Source organism: Macaca mulatta, chromosome 9 (assembly GCF_049350105.2).
Source record: "Macaca mulatta isolate MMU2019108-1 chromosome 9, T2T-MMU8v2.0, whole genome shotgun sequence".
Taxonomy (NCBI): domain Eukaryota; kingdom Metazoa; phylum Chordata; class Mammalia; order Primates; family Cercopithecidae; genus Macaca; species Macaca mulatta.
Window position 1 is genome coordinate 20,353,676 of NC_133414.1, and position 23,982 is coordinate 20,377,657.

Sequence of the window (23,982 nt, forward strand, 5' to 3'; positions counted from 1 at the left end):
GAGTTGAGAACTGAAGGATGAGTAATTGTATTAGCTATACTTAGGTTTTCTTTTTACGTAGTATCTAGTTTTTAATTTGTTCGTTCACTTTCTACCGTTTAATTATATGCTGCTTTAGGCCAGAAAATGGCTTTTCTATTTCACTTGAATAACTATATAGAGCATATTTATGCTCATAGTCCTGCTTAGCCTTTTGCAAATGACTTATAGGAACATCATGGGCTTGAGAGTAATTTAACTTAGGCTTTCATTTCTGTAATTTTTTCACAATGCTGCTTTTATATCACCTACAGGATTTAGTTGAGATCTCTGTATCATTTGCACAAAGCTGTTCCGACGAGCATCGTACCCATAGGTTTGGATACTGATCTGTGGTGGAGGATTCATTTGGCTGACGAGCCATGCATTGACTTGGCAAAATGATGGGTTATTTTGACTGATGACATTGGTGACTCCTGTACTGTTAAGTTACAAGAATATTTAATGGTTATTAATTGGCAAGATAAACTAGTAGCAGTTTATGAAGCTGAATTTGTTTCTACTAATAATGTAAGAATGGACAGAAAATGATAGAAAGGTAGGATCCAAAATCCTCTAAATCTCTAAAGCTTATTTGACAACTTACTGCCTTAAGATTCTCAGTATTTTATAATGGAATTTCTACTAAGGGGTTGTAACTGTAAAGAAGTCTTTCGGTGGACCCAGACTTAGAGGGTCTGCTGGAACTCAGGATGGATACGCAAGGACTGAGCATGAGGCAGAACACCATGCTTTCTCTAATTTAGTCAAACACTGGTATTCCATCAGGGTTGTAAAGAGCAGATATTCTGAGATGAACATCTCTCTAGAACTTCTCTCTGGTTTATGGCCTCCTTCCTTTTGAGGGACCTACTGATTTTGGTATTGAGCCTCTTCTACACTTGCTGAACCACAGTCCATTTATCTTTTTGTTGGAGGCTTAGCTAAGGGTTGGGCAGTCATCGAAGTGGACCAGGTGGTAGCAGAAGATGTGATCTTTTGATGTTAGGGAGCAGGAGTTGCTGCTAAAGGGGCAATATTTTTGGCATTTGTGCTGATTTGTGTCAGGGACAAGTGGATGGCTCAATTGTCTTTAAGGAGTTTGTGTTAAATTAGAGCTATTTCTTTCACGTTAAGTTTACTTACCACTCTGATCAGTTTTATGGCCAGGAAGAAATGCAATCATTTCAGAAACTTGGCAGAGGACACCTTAGCTACGAGAGGAGATTATGGGTCTTTAGCCCATGCTGATGTGATTTGGGAAGTCATGGAGCCAAAAGTCTTAGAATATGGTTTGTCTTTAGATAAACTTAAGGAAAAGACTGATTGTTCTATGCTCCTGGCAGCCAGTAAACGAACAAAATTGGTTCTAAACCTGCTTAATCATCCAATGACAGTTCAATAGCCGTAGTATGAAGTAATAATCAGATGTAGTTTCAAACCTCTTTAGTGGACTAATGACAAATTGCTTCAGTTTAACACACACCTGGAAGTCAACCATGAATGATAGCCTCTCACTTTTTGTTTTCAATTTTTATTTTAGGCTTAGGGGATACATATGCAGGTTTATGACATGGGTAGATTTTATGTTGTAGGGGTTTGCTGTACAGATTATTTTATCACCCAGGAAATAAGCATAGTACCCGATACGTAGTTTTTCCATCTTCACTCTCCTCCCTCCCTCCCCCTTCTTCCACTCTTCACCCACAAGTAGGCTCCAGTGTCTGTCGTTACTGTCTTTGTGTTCATAGTGTTCTCAATGTTTAGCTCCCACTTATAAGTGAGAATATGTGGTTTTCTGTTCTTGCACTATTGAGATTAGGATAATGGCCTCCAGCTCCATCCATGTTGCTGCAAAGGACATGATTTTGTTCTTTCTTATGGCTGAGTAGTATTCCATGGTGTATATGTACCATGTTTGCTTTATTCAGTCCATCATTGATAGGTTGATAGGCATCTAGATTGATTCCATGTATTTGCTATTGTGAATAATGCTGCAATGAACATATGCCATGCATGTGTCTTTATGGTATAATGATTTATATTATTCAGGGTATATACCCAGTAATGGGATTGCTGGGTCACATGGTAGTCTGTTTTAAGTTCTTTGAAATTCTCAAACAGCTTTCCAGTCTCTAAACTATTTTTTTCACTGATGAGCTAATTTACATTCCCATCAGCAGTATATAAGCATTCATTTTTCTTTGCAGCCTGTCTAGCATCTGCTATTTTTTGACTTTTAATAATAGCCATTCTGACTAGTGGGAGATGGTAACTTACTGTGTTTTTATTTGCATTTCTCTAATGATTAGCATTAAGCACTTTTTCATACGCTTATTGGCCACATGCATGTCTTCTTTTGAGAAGTATCTGTTCATGTCCCTTGTCCATTTTGTAATGCAGTTGTTTGTTTTTTGCTTGTGATTCATTTAAGTTCCTTACAGATTCTGGACATTAAACACTTGTTGGATGCATAGTTTGCAAATATTTTCTCCTATTCCATAGGTTTTATGTTTACTCTTTTGATAGTTTTTCCTGCTGTGCAGAAGCTCTTTGGTTTAATTAGGTCCCACATGTCAACTTTTGTATTTGTTACAATTGTTTTTGAGGACTTACTCATAAATTCTTTGCCAAGGCCAACGTCCAAAATGATATTTCCTAACTTCTCTTCTAGGGCTTTTAAAAAAATAGTTTTAGGTTTTACATTTAAGTCTTTAATCCATCTTGAGTTGATTTTTGTATGTGAAAGGAAAGGGTGGTTCAATTTCAATCTTCTGAATATGGCTAGCTGGTTATCTCAGCACCATTTATTGAATAGGAGTTTCCCCCATTGCTTGCTTGTGTCAACTTTGTTGAAAATCGGATGGTTTTAGGTGGGCAACTTTATTTCTGGGTTCTCTAACCTGTTCCATTGGCCTTTGTTTTTGTTTTTATACCATACCAAGCTGTTTTGGTTACTGTAGCCTCACAGTATAGTTTGAAGTCAGGTACTGTAATGCCTCCGGCTTTGCTCTTTTTGCTTAGGATTGTTTTGGCCGTTCTGGCTCTTTTTTGGTTCCATATGAATTTTAAAATAGTTTGTTTTCTAATTCTGTGAAAAATGATGTTGGTAGTTTGATAGGAATAGCATTGAATCTGTAAGTTGCTTTGTGCAGTATGGCCATTTTAACATTATTGATTCTTCTTCTCCGTGAACATGGAATGTTTTTCCATTTGTTTGTGTCATCTCTGATTTCTTTGAGCAGTGTTTTGTAATTCTCAATGTAGAGATTTTTTACCCCCTTGGTAAGCTTTATTACTAGGTATTGTATCCTGAAACTTTGCTTAAGTTGTTTATCAGTTCTAGGAGCCTTTGGACAGAGATGATGGGGTTTTCTAGGCGTAGAATTATATCTCTCTGAAAAGAGATAGTTGGACTTCCTCTCTTTCTATGTGGATGACTTTTATTTCTTTCTCTTGCTTCATTGCTCTGGATAGCCTCATACTTTGAAAGTGAGACAATTGATGGTGGACTGATTGGGCTGATTGGAAGTCAATATTTTCATCAATCTATATTCTATGAGCACTACTTCTCTTAGACCTTGAAAAGCCCTTACAAATTGCATTTTTATATTTCTGTTCTGTTTTTAGCATTGGTTGTTTATAGTTCTGTGTTTAAAGCACTCAATTCATATTTATGTATTTTTATTTTATTTTTAGACAAGTGTTCAGTTGACATGCACCTGAGCTGTTTTACAGAAGTCTCTATGTGCTGCTAAGGAAGAGTAATGGCTTAGGACCCATTGAAGCCCCATTGCAGCTGGACATGGGTAGAAGTCAGAATGTAGAAGATAAAAATGTGGAACAGAGATAGAGACTACAGATAAAAAGGGATAGAAACATCTAAATTCAGTGAAAGCATAAACACTAACTTCAAGACAGCATAGATATTGGCCCTAAAACATTCCAAAATTTATTGTTTTATAATAAATTCACTATGATTCTAAAAGTTAAGAATTGCTTCAAACCTCTGTCCACAGATATGTTAACTCCAGAAACAGAGACATATTTCTGGTTAAACTCTACAGATTATCACATGTAACAGTCAGATAACTATACTGTATATATTTTTCATTATGTTTGTCCCCACATCCACTCACCCACTCTTTTAGTTTTGATTCTCTGTAACTCCCAGCACTTACGGAATACATTTTTAGAAAAAGGCCATTGCATAGAGCACTGAACATATAAGCCCTTTTAGAATCTGGCTTCTGTTTTTCTGCCCTAATCTCTTTCCATTCCCACTCCAAACATAGAGACACACACATGCACACAAACACACGTACCAAAATATTTATCGTCATCTCAGCACGCTAAAGCCTGCCTTTGCATCCATAGTCTTGCATTTTCTTTGCTGGGAAGGCCTTCTCAGAGTTGCACAAATCTTCATCCTATAAACCTCAGTTTGGAGAGGGCTTTGAAATAAATCTGTTTTCATCCTAGGAAAGGAGTCAATTATTTCAAAGGCTTGTTTGCATTTAAACATCTTCTAGCACTTACCACGAAGAATTGTAGTTATTTTCTTACATGTCAACAGACTCCAGAGAGGATAAACTCAAATATTATTATTATTATTATTATTATTATTGTTATTGTTATTTGTATTCTGAATCTTAGAATCAAAGAAGACTTATAGGAAATGTTTGAATGAATACAAAGAATTCTTTCCAATTGGTGGTGCAGAAAACAATGCATTCCATCTAGTAAATAATTAATTGATGTGCATTGTATGGCCAATAGATGAAAGGCTTCTATTTTGGCTATATCTCCTTCAGGAGATATAGTGTAAGGGGTCTTTTAAAAATGTAATCATAATCAATGAAAATTCTTAAGAATGTCTCTACCTATCGTAGTTTACAAATGTTGCATCTATAGTAGTTTACAAATGTTGCATCATGACGATAGAAATTACACCAAACTTCAACTTTTTTTTTGGGTGGAATTTGTTCTTTATGATTGTCCCATTTGATAACTTTTTAAAAATTCCACAAATCTAAACAAGGCACATCTATTCACAGTGTTAGTTGCATTAAGTTTTAGTAAACACTTTCTTTCCCGGAATAGGATCTCAGGTAAAACAGCACTTCCCATCAGAGTTTCCCAGCCTCTGGTAAGTGCAGGAGTTGTTTGCTAAGCCTGTTTTCTCGAGATGTGTGCTAATCTTTTCTCTTACTCAGAGCTTCCACTAGTAGGCTTTTAAGACCACTCCAATCAACCTCTAACAAGGCTGATGCACAGATAAATGTAAGTTGAAGGAAAAAGAAAAAGTGTATATACATACATATATATACTCATGAAAAGTTTCAGAAAAATAATTAGTGTTTACTTTGAGGTTTTCACTTCAAAAGCATCTTTTTAGAAGCAGATTTGTAGATCATTAGGAAGGCTTCTGAATAACAGTAGTAGATAAAAACTCTAGTGAAAAAGTGTTATTTCTTTCTGTGTTAGTATTGAATATAAGGTCAAAATGTATCATTTCAGGGTTAGATCTATATTTAGGTTATTTGGGCTAAACTCATTTATAGGCGGGATTAATTCACACCAGGAAGGCTGGGAAGTATTGTTAGAAAATCTCAGGAAGGAACTCTTTTTACCATGGGGTAGGTTTCTGCTTGATGCAGAGGCATCCGGACTTTTATAACGTTATACCACAAATGTCAAGGCAGTACTCCGGATCAACAAGAAGCCCTTTAGGGTCAGTTTTTTCAAAGGCCTGTATTTCACTCCCACTCAAAGTGGTAACCTGATAAATGTGGAGTCTGGGTAAAGATATTGGCTGGATCAGCAAATATATTATCGCTCAAACCAAAACACAACATGACAAACAGCAAACAAAAACCAAAATCAAAGCTAGTATTAAGCCAAGTCCCATCCCCTCCCTTAAAAAATTAACATTTAAGGGGGACAGGCCAGTATCTTCCTAGTATATAAAAAGTAGTATATTAAAAGAATTAAGTTCTTGCTTTCATAACCCCTAGGTTCTGCCTTTCATTAAAAAACCAATGACTTTAATTTGAATTAGCAAGTCTGTAATAGAAATAACTGGCTATGGTAGTATTAGGGACCTGATGTTTTGAGCTCTATGTGCCAAAATTAGCTGTGTCACCTTGGGCATGACCTTACCTTCAGATTTTTTTTTTTTTTAACTGAGAAAATTTAATTAGATGAACTAAAAATTCTCTTCTGGCTCTGGTGTTAAGAAGGATTTCTGGGGAAGGATGATTAAATTTGGAAGCACAGGTCTGGGATGCCAGTTGATACTATATTAGGACATTTCCTGGAGCTGAAAGGTGCTGGAAACTAATTATTCATCATGCATGATGCAACTTTCAGTTGATTTCTGGTTTGAGGGCTGAAACAATTGAAATTGCTAAGAGATCTTGGCTTTCCTTGTGAAAACTCCTCCAGCAGGCCTCCCCCATAGTTATATTTCAAGTCGGGAATGTCACTTTTCTTTTCTTTGTTTTCTTTCTTTTTTTTTTTTTTTTTTTTTTTTTTTTTTTTGAGACAATCTTGCTCTGTCTCCCAGGCTGGAGTGCAGTGGTGTGATCTGGGCTCACTACAACCTCTGTCTCCTGGGTTCAAGCGATTATCCTGCCTCAGCCTCCTGAGTAGCTGGAATTTCAGGTGTGTACCATCATACCCAGCCAATTTTTGTATTTTTAGTAGAGAAGAGGTTTCACCATGTTGGCCAGGAGGGTCTCAAACTCCTGACCTAAGGTGATCCACCTGCCTTCGCCTCCCAAATTGCTGGGATTACAGGCGTGAGCCGCTGTGCCTGGCCAGGAATGTCACTTTTCATATTAAGTTATCTTTTTATTCCTTCTTCTCCATTAATATGGTCAATAGCTAGTATAGAGGTTTTCAAACTTTATTGTGCAATTGTATTACTTAAAATACAGATTCCTCTATTCCACCACTGAGAAGGAGTCCTCAGCTCTGGGGTGGGTCGAAGGAATATGCATTTCTAGCAGGCTACCAAAGGGAATGGGCCGCACTTGGACAAACTGATCCCAGAGACCATGGTTCCTCTTACCTTCAACTGTGTACCTGCCAGTCCCTTGCTAGTTTCTGCTGTCTCGAAACAGAGCAACTGAAGCAGCAGCAACTTTTTTTTTTTTGTCATGGAGTCTTGCTTTGTCACCCAGGCTAGAGTACAGTGGCACGATCTCAGATCACTACAAGTTCTGCCTCCTGGGTTCACACCATTCTCCTGCCTCAGCCTCCCAAGTAGCTGGGGCTATAGGTGCCAGCCACCACCCCCAGCTAATTTTTTTTTGTATTTTTAGTGGAGACAGGGTTTCACCGTGTTAGCCAGGATGGTCTCGATCTGACCTCATGATCCACCCACCTCAGCCTCCCAAAGTGCTGGGATTATAGATGTACGCCACCGTACCCAGCCAGCAACTGACTTTTGACTGACATTTCTAGGAGGTGGTGCCTCCACCATCATCTGAGAATCATTTGTTCTACATATAGTTTCCTGGTCCCAATTCAGAGGTTCTAGCAGTATAGGAACTTCCATTTCTTAGCAGAAAAATTAATTTCGGAAACTACAGGCTTAATGAACTTAATTCTTAAGATTTCTTGAGTTATTATGTGATATTAATCATTATTCTGTTGGAGGAAGTTACCAGAAGTCCTTATAGCATTACAAAATCATTGTGACCTTTGTTTTTACTAAGGCTTTGATATAAAAAATAGCCATATGTTGAATGACATTCTTTGTTCTTTATTGCTTTAGAGGTCATGGCCCATTACCTTCTCAATGTTCCTTCTATTAAGACCCTTGGGACAAATTTTTTCTAACACACAGGTTTAAAAAATATTTGTTTCTCTTGATGAACTGGTGTGATTTCTTCTACTAGACAATGAGAGTTGTGTAACATATCATATTGCCCTTTGCTTAGGCTGCTAGGAAGCTCAGGGCAAAGCTTTGAGTTCAGTTGTGGTAGTGTTCATTAGTCAGAGTTTTCTGGATGTAATTTCTACCTTCCATCTTTATAAATTGGCATTTTTGTTTTATTTGATATCAGTATATTTGTGGTTTTATTGTTAGCCAGTTCAAATCATTAATTGAAGTGGAAGGAATAAGCAGATTTAATGAGAATGATTAGTATTAAAAGCTATGCTTCTTAACTACTCTCCCATATGCTCTGGTGAAATAGTGTCTTCCTTGTTTTTTACATCTGAGGCACTGTTTTCATCCCTTTCAATCTACATTAACTAACTGCTTCTGTGTATTTATTGGTCTAAATATTATTTGGTTATTCCTAGATTGCATTTATTTCCCCCTAGTTCAGTGTTTCCAAAGCTTCCCTAATCATAGAATCCCTTGGAAATGCTTGTTAAAAATACACAATCTCAAGACACCCTCCCCTGTTTCAAAAATCTGATTTGCTAAGTAGATGACATGGTTGGTGATATGGTTTGGCTGTGTCCCCACCCAAATCTCACCTTTTATTCCCATGTGTTGTGGGAGTGACCCAATGGGAGGTGATTGAATCACGGGGGCAGGTCTTTCCTGTGCTGTTCTTGTGATAGTGAATAAGTCTCACAAAACCTGATGGTTTTAAAAACAGGAGTTTCCCTGCACAAGCTCTCTCTCTTTGCCTGCTGCCATCCATGTAAGATGTGACTTTGCTCCTCCTTGCTTTCTGCTATGATTGTGAGGCCTCCCCAGCTATGTGGAACTGTAAGTCCATTAAACCTCTTTTGTAAATTGCCCAGTCTCAGTATGTCTTTATCAGCAGTGTGAAAACAGACTAATACAGTAGGGTTGCATTAACATTTTAGTATGCTGTACTTGAGAAACCCTGAAGTGGGCATGATCTTACCCTCAAGGAGTTCATTACCTAATAATCTAGATCAGTTATCCTGATGGTAACATCCCTGGAAAACTTATTATGAAATAAACTTTTGAACCCCATGGTGGTTTTATTGAATCAGAATCCTATGGAGTGGAATAGGAAAATTATAGTTAAAAGAAAAATCTGAATTGCATCCGTTATCAGCTATATTTGAGAACCACATGTGAATATCAAGGGACTTTGGAATAAAGGACTTATGAGACAATTTAATTAAATGATCTTTGGAAGGGCCAGTATCCTGCTAACTAATATCTGGGAGCCTGTAAAATTCTAGAGCTATATTTTTTTTCTAATTGTTGATCTGAGGATGGCTAAGGTTGAGTTTTACCATATCATATCTCTCTTACCTTTCTCTTCCTCTGTGATTCCTCTAGTCTTTCCTTTCCCTGTTTCCCTTCATAACTCCCTCCCTCATTTTTCTCATTCATGTCTGGAATATATATCACAGAATTTAAAGTTTATTATGTTATATTATTTATCCCAGAAAACACTGTTGAGATACAATTTTCATTAAATTCATGGCAGAGGTTCTCAAATCTAACCTTATGTTACAATTATTGGGTCATCTGTGATTTCTTTCAGCAGTGTTTTGTAGTTCTCCTTGTAGAGATCTTTCACCTCCTTGGTTAGATGTATTGCTAGGTACTTTATTTTTTGGGGGCTATTGTAAATGAGATTGCATTCTTTATTTGGCTCTCAGCTTGAAGGTTATTGGTGTATAGAAATGCTGCTGATTTTTGTACAATGATTTTGCTAGTGGGGCTGCAGAGAATAGGGAATGCTTGTATGTTGCTGGTGGGAATGTAAATTAGTTCAGCCACTGTGGAAAGCAGTTTGGAGATTTCACAAAGCACTTAAAATAGAACTATCATTTGACCCAGCAGTCTTATTACTGAGTATATATCCAATGGAAAATCAATTATTCTACCAAGAAGGCACATGCAGTACTATTCACAATTCACAAGAACAGAGACATAGAGTCAACCTACATGTCCATCAGGGGTAGGTAAAGAAAAGGTGGTACATGTACACATGGAATACAATGCAGCCATAAAAAAGGATGAAATCCTGTCCTTTGCAGTAACATAGGTGCAGTCAAAGGCTGTTATCCTAAGTAAATTTACATAGGAACATGTAATTTACATAGAAACAAATACTGCATGTTCTCACTTGTAAGTGGGAACTTAATGTTGGATACACATGGACATAAAGATGGCAACAATAGATATGGGGGACTCCTAGATGTGGGAGTGGGAGGGAGAAGAGTTGAAAAGCTATCTGTTGAGTATTATGCTTACCGTCTGGATGACAAGATCAATCGTACCCCAAACCTCAGCATCACACAATACACACATATAAGAAACTTGCACATGCACCCCCTGAATCTAAAATAAATGTTGAAATTATATACATAAAAATAATTACTTGAGGAGCTTTAAAATATGTAAACCTCACCTTACTGTAATTAAGTCTGGGGTTGGGATCCTGGTATGTGTATTTTTTCTGAAAGTTTTCCAGTTAATTTGAATGGTGTTCAGGCTTGAGAACAACTACTTTATTTTGTTTTTCATTAATGCATTCAAGTTTTTGAACTTGAACTGAGGTATTTTGCATTCTGCCTTTTTTGTTTCACCTCTGTATCTTTTTAATGCAAAAATTGTGTTATATTGGATAGCCTCTAATGAGACAGTAAACTGTTGCATTGAGGCCAAAGAGAAAACCATGTAATGAGACATTACTTTATATCTTGTAATAGGAAAACTTACCATCAGGCTCTGACATCATGTATGGAAAATATGGATGTTATCCCCATAAAACTAAGATTTTGGGTTTTCTTTTGTCCATTTCTTTTCCTGTATAATTATAAATATTTTGTAGGGAACTATGCATCTTCCTTAGAGTCTGAAGTATTTAGTGCTTATAACTTCCAAGACATGCTGTGGCATATCCTCTTGTTTTATTTTCCAAGTAAGGAAAAGCTTAGATTGTGAGTATTTTAACAAAATCTTTTTTAAATCCATAAATATTATTTGAATACCTGTAAATTGAAGGAAGCATAATAATGAGATGTTTGTCTCTGTATTAGTCTGTTTTCACCCTGCTGATACAGACATACCTGACACTGGGTAATTATTAAAAAAAAAAAAGAGGTTTAATGGACTCACAGTCCCAGCCCCACGTGGCTGGGGAGGCCTCACAATCATGATGGAAGACAAAAGGCACATCTCACATGGTCACAAGCAAGAGAGAAAATAAGAGCCAAGCGAAAAGGGAAACCTCTCATAAAACCATCAGATCTTGTGAGACTTACTCACTACCACGAGAACACTATGGGGGAAGCCCCATTATTCAATTGACTCCCAGTGGGTCCATCCCACAACATGTAGGAATTATGGTAGGTACAATTCAAGAGATTTGGGTGGAGACACAGCCAAACCGTATCAGTTTCCTTCAGAGAATTTATAGTTATTCATCAAACATTTAGGGAATCTCTGTGCTAGGTGTGTTGCTGGACATTGGGAATGGGTATAGGAAATTCCTATGGGAATTCCCATAGGAAACTCACAACCAAATGAATGAAAAAGACATACTAAGGGATACGAAGAAGATATGTGCAGTCTAGTTGGGGAAATAAAATCAATACTTATGAAATAAATATTAGGAAATTGTTATTAGATCATAATTGGAAAATAATTAGAGAATGATTAAGTGCTAAAATAAAGTGCCATTGTTTAAAGCGTAATAGGACTTCAGAAAGTATAGCGTCCAATATGGGCTAGAGTAGTTGGGGTAAGCATCATGGAGAAGGTGTTACTTTACTGTGTCCTGAAGGAAGGACAGACTTTGCTAGATGAGTGTGGAAGGGGAGGCCATTCCAGGCATAGGACTTAGCAGAGCATAGGTCCAATAAGGATATTGGACCTATCCAATAAGGATATACATCACCTGTATGTGTAGCAGGGCAAGGTATATGCAGACACAGAAATAAGGTGTTTTTTTTTTTTTTTTTTTTGAGACAGAGTCTTGCCCTGTCGCCCAGGCTAGAGTGCAGTGGCGTGATCTGTACTTACTGCAAGCTCCACTTCCTGAGTTCACACCATTCTCCCGCCTCAGCCTCCCAAGTACCTGGGACTACAGGCGCCCACCACCGCGCCCGGCTAATTTTGTTTTTGTATTTTTAGTAGAGACAGGGTTTCACTGTATTAGCCAGGATGGTCTTGATCTCCTGACCTCATGATCCACCCACCTCGGCCTCCCAAAGTGCTGGGATTACAAGTGTGAGCCACCGTGCCCGGCCAAGAAATAAGTTCTCATATTTTGGAGGGGTATCATTAATTTTTTTGATAACTGAATGAAGTTCATGCAACCCTTTCCCAGAGGAAGGATATACACATGTATACATATATATAAAGAGGCAAAATTTTGTAACTAATTTTAGGGGATTTACAGCTTCCTTAAAAGCAAATGGAGAAAATAAACTATATGTGTTTTTTTTTTCTTTCTTTTTCAAAATGACTATAGATTTATGGGCAAGGAAGTGAGATTATTATCTTGGTTTAGGGACATTTTCCTGGTTTGGGGAAACTTTCCTTGTATTGGTGTAATTATAAGCATCAGAGCCAGGAAAGAACTGGAAATGGAGGAATATTGTGACCTAGACTGGGAAGGCAGTTGTCAGGATAGAGATTAAAGCAATAAAAGAAAGATATTGTACATTAATTAGCTGACAATGAGTCTTTTGAATAGATAGAATGCAATTAATACTTTTTTGTGTGCATTTTAATTTTTACATTTAATGTTCCAAATATTTTAGGAAGTATTCTATGATATCAAAGGTTATGTAGTTAGCTATCTTAAGAAGCAATAAAACTGTAGTAATCATTTTTAGAAGTGATCATTGTAAATGAAGAAAAAATAGTATTTTTCACCAGATTAATTTGAAGGATAAAAGAGAGGAGGGTAAAAATATATTCAGTGCTATCAAATTTCTCAAAAACGGTTTGAATTTAGAAAGAAGGAAGGTTTTGTAGTTAGCATTAGTTTAGTAATAAGCCATTCAAAAAAAATCTATTTTTAAAGAAGTTTTTATTTACCTGTTCATTCATAGCTGAATTAGGTAACTTGGTTCTTTAAAAAGAAGTATAACATAGGAAATCTGTGTGTCAGGGAACCATATATTCAAGGAAGAGATGATGAGCTAGGATGTCCTTAAGCTTGAGGAAGACAGCTGTTAACCAGCAGAGGGAGTGTGTTAACTGGATTTTTGATAGTGTTAAGATTTTTTGCACAAGTGACTGAGTGATATTAAAAGCTTTACTCTGATAGGGTGAAAAATCAAAATTATAAGTGTGCCGTCTAACTTAGTAACTAGGATCAATTACTTTTTTTTTCAGGAGAATATCTGCATCATGCTTTTATGAAATTAGATATGAGACTGAAATCGACAAACTAAAGAAAATATGATAATAAATATTGTTTTGTTCCTGTTTACTTTTGTGAAGTTCATAGATTTTCCTGCTTTCTGCCAGAATCCTGGAAGGGATGTCTGATTTTCAAGAACTGATGTGTGGCAATGAGTAGGTTCACATTTTTGACTAAAATATCCTTGGGTAACATTTTCTTTAAGAAAGGACTGGATTGTGTCAATCTGTCTTCCATTGAAGTTTTATACACTATACATTTACTTGAAGGGTATGGTTAACTTTACACAATACTTTTAGAATGAAAGAAAACTGATTTTAAGAAGGCTGTGCTCATTTTGCATTGCCTGCTAAAAATGAATGTGTGAAATAACACAGCAAAAATAACAGTAGTTTAAGCAATCTATCAGTTGCTTTCAGATAAATACTTTTGACAGTTCTTCAGTCCTTCTGTTTCAGATATAAAGAAATCCCTGAAATAGCACAGACTTAACCAGTTTCTTAAAAAATAAGCCACAAAAGGTAAAACATTGCTCTGTAATTAAATGAAGATGAGATTTTTCAAATAGGTGAAACTCAACAAATTAAATTTTTACATACATTTTAATTTTTCTCTCCTTGAAAAAGAAATTTCAAATCTGGTATATATTGTTACTATAAGACCAGGTTTGCCCAAACCAACTGGTTAAAAGAACAAAGCTTAATTAAATTAATAATAACAAGTTTAATTGATAATTAATAGTACACATCATTCCAGAGAGAAAAATGAGGCAGTGTACAAGTTTATCTAGAGAATAATTAGATGCAAAATAAGTAAGTGAAAACGTTAGGCTTAACGGGTTTGTGAGAGGAGAGATGGAAGTATAAGGGTTAGGAAATGGAAGATGAAGCTAGGTTAAAATAACTGTTTTAAAAATCTAGGGACCTGGGTAAGATGGCTGGCTAGACACTTCCACGAGACAGACCAGAATGTTGAGTAGATGGGCATACTCCAAACAGATCATCTGAGAGAACACACTGAGAGAGGGTGTAGAGATGGTGCAGATGCCAGGAGTGAAGGTGGAGGAAGCCGGGAACCACGCATGGGGTTGCTGAGTGCTGGGACAAATTCCAGGCCCTGAACAGCTCTAAAGGAATGGGCGGCTCTGACCTATGTAATCTGCCTGACCTGGAGAAAGCAGGGCTGTTTCCCATGGGACAGGGATGAGTGTAATGTGCATGCCAGCCCCTGCCAGAGTCCCTGCCTGAACATGCTGGGACACATCCATTGTGGTCTCTGCTACCCTGCTGGAATGCTTTTGCCAACAGCCACCGCCATTGTGCTTTCGGCAGCGGCCCCCGCTGCCCCACTGAGCACATTTGCTGACAGCCTCCCACTGGAATATGTTTGCCTGCAACCCCACCACCATCCCTCCAAAGCACGTTTGCCTGTGGCACCCCTGCTGGACTGCCTCCCGTCTGCTGCACTCCTGCTGTCCCTGCTGGAGCACTTATGTCCATGGCCCTTCCTTGTTGTTTCCTATGAAGTGCTGTTGCCGGCAGTCTGGGAGTACCTTGGCCCTTCCAGCTTAGCTGGGGCTTGACCTTGGGGGACCAGAAGACAGAGCCATGGACCCAGTCCCAGCCACCCTGGATTAGAGCACACAGGCCAGGAGTGCAGAGCTGAGCTTTGCTTCTCTCCAAGCATTGGAAAGGAAGCCATTCAACTATACCCAACTTGCACTACAGTTAGACTCTCAAGGTCAATAAAGATTGTAAAAGCAAAAAGCCCACCCACAGGACAGCAATTCCAAAGGATAAAGGAACATCAGCATTCACGAATGAGAAAGAACCTTCAAAATACAATTGTAAGCATTACCAACAGGATAGACCAAGCTGAGGAAAGAATCTCAGAGCTCGAAGACCACTTCTCTGAAGCAACACAGGCAGACAAAAATAAAGAAAACTTAATTTCAAAAAATGAACAAAACCTGCAAGAAATATGGGATTATATAAAGAGACCAAACCTGTCACTCATTTGCATTTCTGAAAGAGAAGAAGAGAGAGTAACCAATTTGGAAAACATATTTGAGGATATAATTTACAAAATTTTTCCCAGTGTCACTAGAGAGATTGACATGCAAATTCAAGAAATTCAGAGAACCCATGTGAGATACTATGTAAGATAACCATCCCCAAGATACATAGTCACCATTTTCCAAGGTCAATGCAAAGAAAAAATCTTAAAGGCAGCTGGAAAGAAGGGGCAGGTTACCTACAAAGGGAATGACATCAGGCTAACAACAGATCTTTCAGCAGAAACCTTACGAGCCAGAAGAGATTGGGGGCCTACTTTCAACATCTTTAAATAGAAGACATTTCATATTCTGCCAAACTAAGCTTCATAAGCGAGGGAGAGAGGAAATCCTTTTCAGAGAAGCAAATGCTGAGGAAATTTATTACCATGAGCACTACCTGACAAGAAGTCTTAAAAGGAGTGCTAAACACGGAAATGAAAGAATAATAAAATAATTGCCACCACAAAAACACACTGATGTGTATAGCTCATTAACACTATGAAGCAACTATGCAATCAAGTCTACATAACAATCATCTAACAGTATGATAACAGGATCAAAATCTAACATCTCAATATTGATTCTGAATGTAAATTGGCTAAGGTATACAGTGGCGAGTTGAATATACAAGCAAGACCCTCTCTTCGAGACCCATCTCACAAGTAATGACACCCCTAGACTCAAAGTAAAGGGATGGAGAAAGATTTATAGAGCAAACAGGTTACAAAAAGGTACAGGGCTTGCTATTCTTATGTCAGATAAAACCAACTTTAAGCCAACAGTAATGAAAAAGGAAAAAGAAGAGAATTATATAATGATAAAGGGCTCAATCCAACAAGATTAACTATCCCAAATATATATGTACACCCAATATTGAAGTGCTTAGATTCATAAAACAAGTTCTTATAGATTTATGAAGAGATTTAGACAACCACCCAGTAATAGTGGGGCATTTTAACATCCCACTGACAGTGTTAGATCTTGAGGCACAAAAATAACAAAGACATTCTGGACTGAAACTTGACACTTGACTCATTGGACCTAATAACCAACTACAGAACACTCCACCCAACAACAACAGAATATACATTCTTATCTCCACACAGCACAAAGTCTAATGTTAATCACATGCTTGGCCACGAAGCAAGTCTCAACAAATTCAAAAGAATTGAAATCATATTAACCACACTGTTAGACCACAGCACAATAAAAACAGAAATCAATACCAAAGAGATCTATCAAACCCATATAATTACATGGAAGTTAAACAACCTGCTCCTAAATGACTTTTGGATAAAAAACAGTATTTGAGGGAGAAATAAAAATGTTCTTTGAAACCAAATGTAAACAGAGACACGGCATAACAGAATCTTTGGGACACAGTTACAGCAGTGTTAAAGAGGAAAGTTTATAGCACTAAACACCTATATCAAGAAGTTAGAAAAATCTCAAAATAACAACCTAATGCTGCACCTAAAGAAACTAGAAAACAAGAGCAAACCAGCCCTAAAACTATCATAAGGAAGAAATAATCAAAATCAGAGCTGAACTGAATGATATATTGAGACACAAAAATCTGTACAAAAGATCAATGGGACCAAACATTTGTTCTTCAAAAGATTAAACACAATTGATAGACCACTAGCTAGATTAATAAGAAAAAAAGAGAGAAAATCCAAATAAATACAGAAACAACAAAACAACAAAGGTGACATTACAGCCAACCCCTCAGAAATTTTAAAAATAAAAAACTACCAGCGACTATTACTGCTATGCACCCAAACTAGAAAACCTAGAAGAAATGAATAAATTCTTGAAATGAGTAAATTCTTTCAGTCTTTCCCAAGATTGAAACAAGAGGAAATTAAAATCCTCAGTCAACCAACAATAAATTCCAAAACTGAATCAGTAGTAAAAAGCCTACTAAAAAGAAAAAGCCCTGGACCAGATGTATTTACAGCTGAATTGTACCAGATGTGAAATCCTACTGAAATTATTCCAAAAAATGGAGGAGGAGGGACTCCTCCCTAACTCATTCTATGAAACCAGCATTATTCTGATACCAAAGCCTGGCAGAGACACAACAAAAAAGGAAAACTTTGGGCTGGTATCACTGATGAACATAGATACAAAATCTTCAACAAAATACCAGCAAACTGAATACAGCAGCACATCAAACAGTTAATTTATTATGATCAAGTAGGCTTTATTCCTGAGATGCAAGGTTGGTTGAACATATACGAATCAATAAATGTGATTCATCACATAAACAGAATTAACAAAAATCACATGATCTTCTCAAGAGGCATAGAAAGGGCATTCAATAAAATTCAGCATCCCTTCGTGTTAAAAACTCTCAACAGATTAGGCATCAAAGGAGCATTCCTCAAAATCGTAAGAGCCATCTAAGAGAAAACCACAGCCAACATCATACTGAATGGGCAAAAGCTGTAAGCATTCCCCTTGAAAGTTGGAATAACACAAGGATGTCCAATTTCACCACTTTGTTTCAAAATAGTACCGGAAATCCTAGCCAAAGCAATTGGGCAAGAGAAAGGAATAAAGGTCATCCAAATAGGAGGAGAGCAAGTCAAACTATCTCTCTCTGCGGACAGTATGATTATATACCTAGAAAACCTCATAGAATCTGCCAGAAGGATTCTAGAACTGATAAATGACTTCAACAAAGTTTCAGAATACAAAATCAGTGTTCAAAAATCAGTAGCATTTCTATACACCAATAAAGTTCAAGCTCAGAGCCAAATCAAGAACACAGTCTCAGTTGCAATAGCCACAAAAGAATAAAATAGCTAGAAATGTAGCTTGCCAAGGTGGTAAAAAGTCTCTACAATGAGAATTACAGAATACTGCTGAAAGAAATCAGAGATGATACAAACAAATGTAAAAATTAATATTGATAAAATGGCCACACTGCTTAAAGCAATTTATAGATTCAATGCTATTTCTATCAAACTGCCAATGACACTTTTCACGTAATTAGAAAAAACTATTTTAAAATTCATATGGAACCAAAAACAAGCCCGAATCACCAAAACAATCCTAAGCAAAAAGAGCGAAGCTAGAGGTGTCACACTACTCGACTTCAAACTATACTACAGTGCCACAGTACCAAAACATCATGGTACTGGTATGAAAACAGACATACAGACCCATATAACAGGATAGAGAACCTAGAGATAAAGCCACACACCTACAACCACCTGATCTTTGACAAAGCTGACAATAACAAACAATGGGGAAAGAATTCCCTATTCAATAAATGGTGCTGGGATAATTGGCTAGCTATATGCAGAAGATTGAAAGTGGACCCCTTCCTTTCATCATATACAAAAATAAAGACAAAATTAAAGACTTAAGGCCGGGCGCGGTGGCTCAAGCCTGTAATCCCAACACTTTGGGAGGCTGAGACGGGCGGATCATGAGGTCAGGAGATCGAGACTATCTTGGCTAACACGGTGAAACCCCGTCTCTACTAAAAAAATACAAAAAAACTAGCTGGGCAAGGTGGTGGACACCTGTAGTCCCAGCTACTCAGGAGGCTGAGGCAGGAGAATGGCGTAAACCCGGAAGGTGGAACTTGCAGTGAGCTGAGATCCGGCCACTGCACTCCAGCCTGGGCGACAGAGTGAGACTCTGTCTCATAAAAAAAAAAAAAAAAGTTAAATGTAAAACCTAAAACAATAAAAACTCTAGAAGAAAACCTAGGAAATGCCATTCTGAACATTGTACTTTGCAAAGAATGTATGACTAATTACAACAATTACAATTACAACAAAACCAAAACAATTACAACAAAAACAAAAATTGACATGTGAGACCTAATTAAACTAAAGAGCTTCTGTACAGCAAAAGAAAATATCAATAGAGTACACAGACAACCTACAGAATGGGAGAAAGTAATTGCAGACTATGCATCTGACAAAGGCCTAATATCCAGAATCTGTAAGGAACTTAAACAAAATAACAAGCATAAAACAACTCCAATAAAAAAATGGGCAAGGGACATGAACAGATACTTTTGAAAAGAAGACCCACACATAGCCAACAAATATATGAAAAAATATTCTTTACTAATCATTAGAGAAAACGCAAATCAAAACCACAATGAGATGCCACCTCACACCAGACAGACTGGCTATTATTAAAAAGTCAAAAAATAGCAGATGCTGGCGAGGTTGCGGGGAAAAGAGAACGCTTATATACTGCTGACGGAAACATAAATTAGTTCAGCCACTGTGGAAAGCAGTTTGGAGATTTCTCAAAGAACTTAGAACAGAACTATTATTTGACCCAGCAGTCTCATCACTGGGTATATACCTAAAGGAAAATAAATTGTTCCACCAAAAAGACAAATGCACATGTATGTTCATTGCAGCACTATTCACAATAGCAAAGATGTGGAATCAACCAAGATGCCCATCGGGGTGGACTGGGTAAAGAAAATATGGTATATATACACCATGGAGTACTATGCAGTCATACAAAAGAATGAAATCATGTCTTTTGCAGCAACATGAATGCAACTGGAAGCCATTATTCTCAGTGAACTAAATCAGGAACAGAAAACCGAATGATACATGTTCCCACTTATAAGTGGAGTGCTAAACATTGAACACATATGGATACAAACATGGGAGCAATAGACACTGGGGGCTGTTGAGGAGGGAGGGTGGGAGAGAGGCGTGTGTTGGAAGGCTGCCAATCAGGTAATATGGTGACTACCTTGGTGATAGGATCATTTACACACAAGCCTCAGTGACATGCAATTTACCTACAAAACTCTATATGTGCCCCTTGAACCTGAAATAGAAGTAGAAAAGGAAAAAAGCAATCTATAAAGTTTATACATTTTGCCAAAGTTGTGCAGAACCTTGATTCTGACTCCTTCAAAGTAGGAGCTAAAATATGCTTTGTGATTTTCTTCCTTTTAATTAAATAACAGCTTCATTAAGATAGAATTCACATAGCATACAGTTCACACATTTAAAGTATATCATTCAGTGGTTTTTAGTATATTCATAAATACATACACTTACCACTGTAGTCAGTTTTAGAGCTTTCATCACCCCAAAAATAAACCCTGCACAACCTGGCTTTTCCTCTCTATCCTTGAGTATCCTCTACCCCTCAGCAATAAGCAACCACTTATCTATTTTTGGTCTCTATAGATTTCCTTATTCTAGGATTTTACATAAAATGGAAATATTAAGCATGTATTCTTTTTTGTGGCTGGCTTCCTTCACTTAACGTAATGTTTTCAAAGTTTATCCATGTTGTAGCATGTTACCAGAACTTCATTCTTTTTTATGGATGGATAATATTTTACATTATTCCTTCATATATAATATTTTATATTATTCATATAGATTTTGTTTATCCATACATTAACATGTAAACATATAGTTTGTTTCCAGATTTTGGCTAATATGAATAATTATGTCATAAACACTTGCACGTGGCATGTCTTCATTTCTCTTGGGTACATCTCCAAGAGTGGACTTGCTGGATCCTATGGTAACTCTATGTTTAATCATTTGAGGAGTTGCCAGGCTGATTTCCAAAGGAGCTGCACCATTGTATATTCCCACCAGCAGTGTATTAGGGTCCAATTTCTCCACATATTTCTCAACACTTAGCTGAACTTTTTGGTTCTAGCTATCCTAGTAGATGTGAAGTGGTATCCCATTGTGATTTTGATTTGCATTTTCATGATGACTCATGATGGTGTTACATGATCTTTAATGATCACAGGATAAAAAGAAATAATTTTCTTAATAGAATATATTCTTTTTTTTATATACATGGGTCTGAGGGAATGTTATCTTATAGGCCTTCATGAAGAATTCTGTAACATTTGTATAGTCATTGGAGTAATATATTCCACAGGGTAAAGTACAGTTAATAAATGATTCTGTGTCAGAATTGGGGGATGTGAAGCCCTGCAAGAATAATTAAGCTTTAAAGTTGTGCTTTATAATCAGGGCTACCTAATATCTCCTTCATGCTGTTGATTAAGGAGACATAGCTGTTCAATAAACATATGTTTTCTTTGAGAAACAGCTACTAACAGCTGAAGTTCACCTTTATTTGTCTTTATAGGTGTGCTCATCTTACCAAAGGTAAGTCAACAATCTGTTTACTCTGATTGTTCTGGTTGAAATTAACAGGAAACAATTTAAGGCTCCTCTGAAGAGCTCATTCTAAAGAGTGCAATTTCTACTTTTTCTTTGTAGAAATCTGTGTTATTAGCTGAACCTGCAAAGGTCATGAATCTTGTGTTTTGCTGAATGTTCGCCCCATTAGAAACTCAGTTGCACTCTGTTTTTATCCACTTTAGACACTATGTTGATCTTTCCGGATCTTTACAGTTGGGTTGAAAATAATAACAGACAAAAGCCCTATGAAGGCTTCAGGTGTTTCTGCTGCTGGGATACAAATAGCACAATTTTTCTTTGTCCTTTTCCCAAAATTGCAGCAGAGCAAGCTGAAACTGTGATATTATTAAGAAAAAAGTACTCTCCTTTTCCTTCAAATTACACCCTGTGGTTCTGAATTAGTCCCTGGAGGTGGTTGAAAAGGGATAGTACATCTGTTCAAAAATCAGATGCTTTCCAGTTAATAAGACTGCATTGGATGCTATATTATTCTCTTGTCAGAACATTATAAATTATTTCATAATTTTGAAAGTATTGCAGGAAGTTATAATAAAACTTTGCTGTTCTCATTAGCAACCCTTTGTTACCGACAGTCTCCTCTAGCTTTGAGGACTTAATCTTTTGATGACTTATTTAATGTGCTCCAGATTCTCTGACTTTGGCAAAGAAAACTTTCAATTAAAAAAATAATTAACGGCAATCTTTGTGAAATTGATGGGTCTCAATCACTGTATGGTGAATTTTTACCAAATGGAAGAAATGAATTCAGCAATATAGAAAAATCTTGTTAGATAACTTCAGCAGATATTACAAGATAACCAGGCAAAATTATTCCAATTACCTTATCATAGAACATATACATAATTCTACTACATCTTCTTTTTTAAAAATAATTTTTGTTTTTGAAATAGAGACAGGGTCTCACTATAGTGCCCAGGCTGGTCTCAAACACCTGGGCTCGAGTGATCCTCCCACCTCAGCCTCTCAAAGTACAGAGATTACATGCGCGAGCCACCACGCCTGGCCACCGCCTTCTTCTACTTCTTTTTTAACAATGAACTTGCAAGTGGTGGGGAATTAAATTTAATGGAAATTAGATTAAGATTTGTGGATCTCCATGGCAGTACAGTGACTAAAAAAGTAAATTTGGCTTGAGTAATAGGTAGAAACTGAGAAAGAAAAATATATTTATTTCCTAAACATTTTCATATCCAGTGACAGCAAAGCTGCTAATTAAATATGTCAGGAATAATAAACATGAACCAATTCAGAGCACTTCCCAGAAAGTCTTACTTTCACTGCAGATTTGGTTAAATCTCATTTGTCTTGACCCAGCAGCTTAGCAGAATAAGGTAAAATATGGAAAGGAGGACTTGGGGTGCCAGAGGAGCCATTTCCACCAGTGCCTTTGGCTCTAGTTTATCATCATTTAATCAGTTCATATGCCCTGGGCTCTGACCCTCCTCTGTTATCAAGATGGGCTTCATGGACATGCCACCAGTACAGCTCACAGCACTTAGGGCTTAATGCTGTATTAGTCTATTTTCACACTGCTATAAAGATACTACCTGAGACTGAGTAATTTATAAGCAAAAGAGGTTTAATTGACTCACAGTTTTGTATGGCTGAGGAGGCCTCAGGAAACTTACGGTCATGGTGGAAGGCGAATGGGAAGCAAGGCACTTCTTACATGGCAGCAGGAGACGGGGGTGGGAAGCACCAGACACTTATCATACAACCAGATCTCATGAGAACTCACTCGCTATAATGAGAACAGCATGGGGGAAACCACCGCTGTGATCCAATCACCTCCCACCAGGTCCATCCCTCAACATGTGGGGATTACAATTTGAGATGAGATTTTGGTGGCGACGCAGCCAAACCATACCAAATGCTCCACATGCAATTGCCGTCTTGAAATTCTGAACAATTTAGTCTTTCCATTTGTGCTATGCAAGTGAGGTCTGACAGTTGGACAATTGAGTATGGGTTAGGGGCTTGGAGCCTCAGTGCAGGTGGGATTGCACCTCCTGCCTCCTTCACTCTTCCCAGGATGGATTCTCAGGCACCTGCTCCCCTGCCCCTCCCAACACCACCTGTGACCTATACCCCACCCCCAAGTAGGATCTGTATATATGTCAGAGGTTAAAGTTGGACTTATGCAACATTAAATAGCAAGAAAAAAAACCCCAAAAAAACCCAAAAACCCACTGTGGCAGGTCAATAGACAAAACTTGGAAAGAGGGGAGAAAGCTTTTTGTCAGTGTTGCTAACAAGGGGCCCTGCATTTTCATTTTGCTCTGGGCTTCGCAAATTATGCAGCTGGCCCTGTCTGTTACTCAGTGATGTTCCCTGTCTTCTCCTTGCTATCAGGTTGTTTTCTTTTGAAATGTGTGGATAG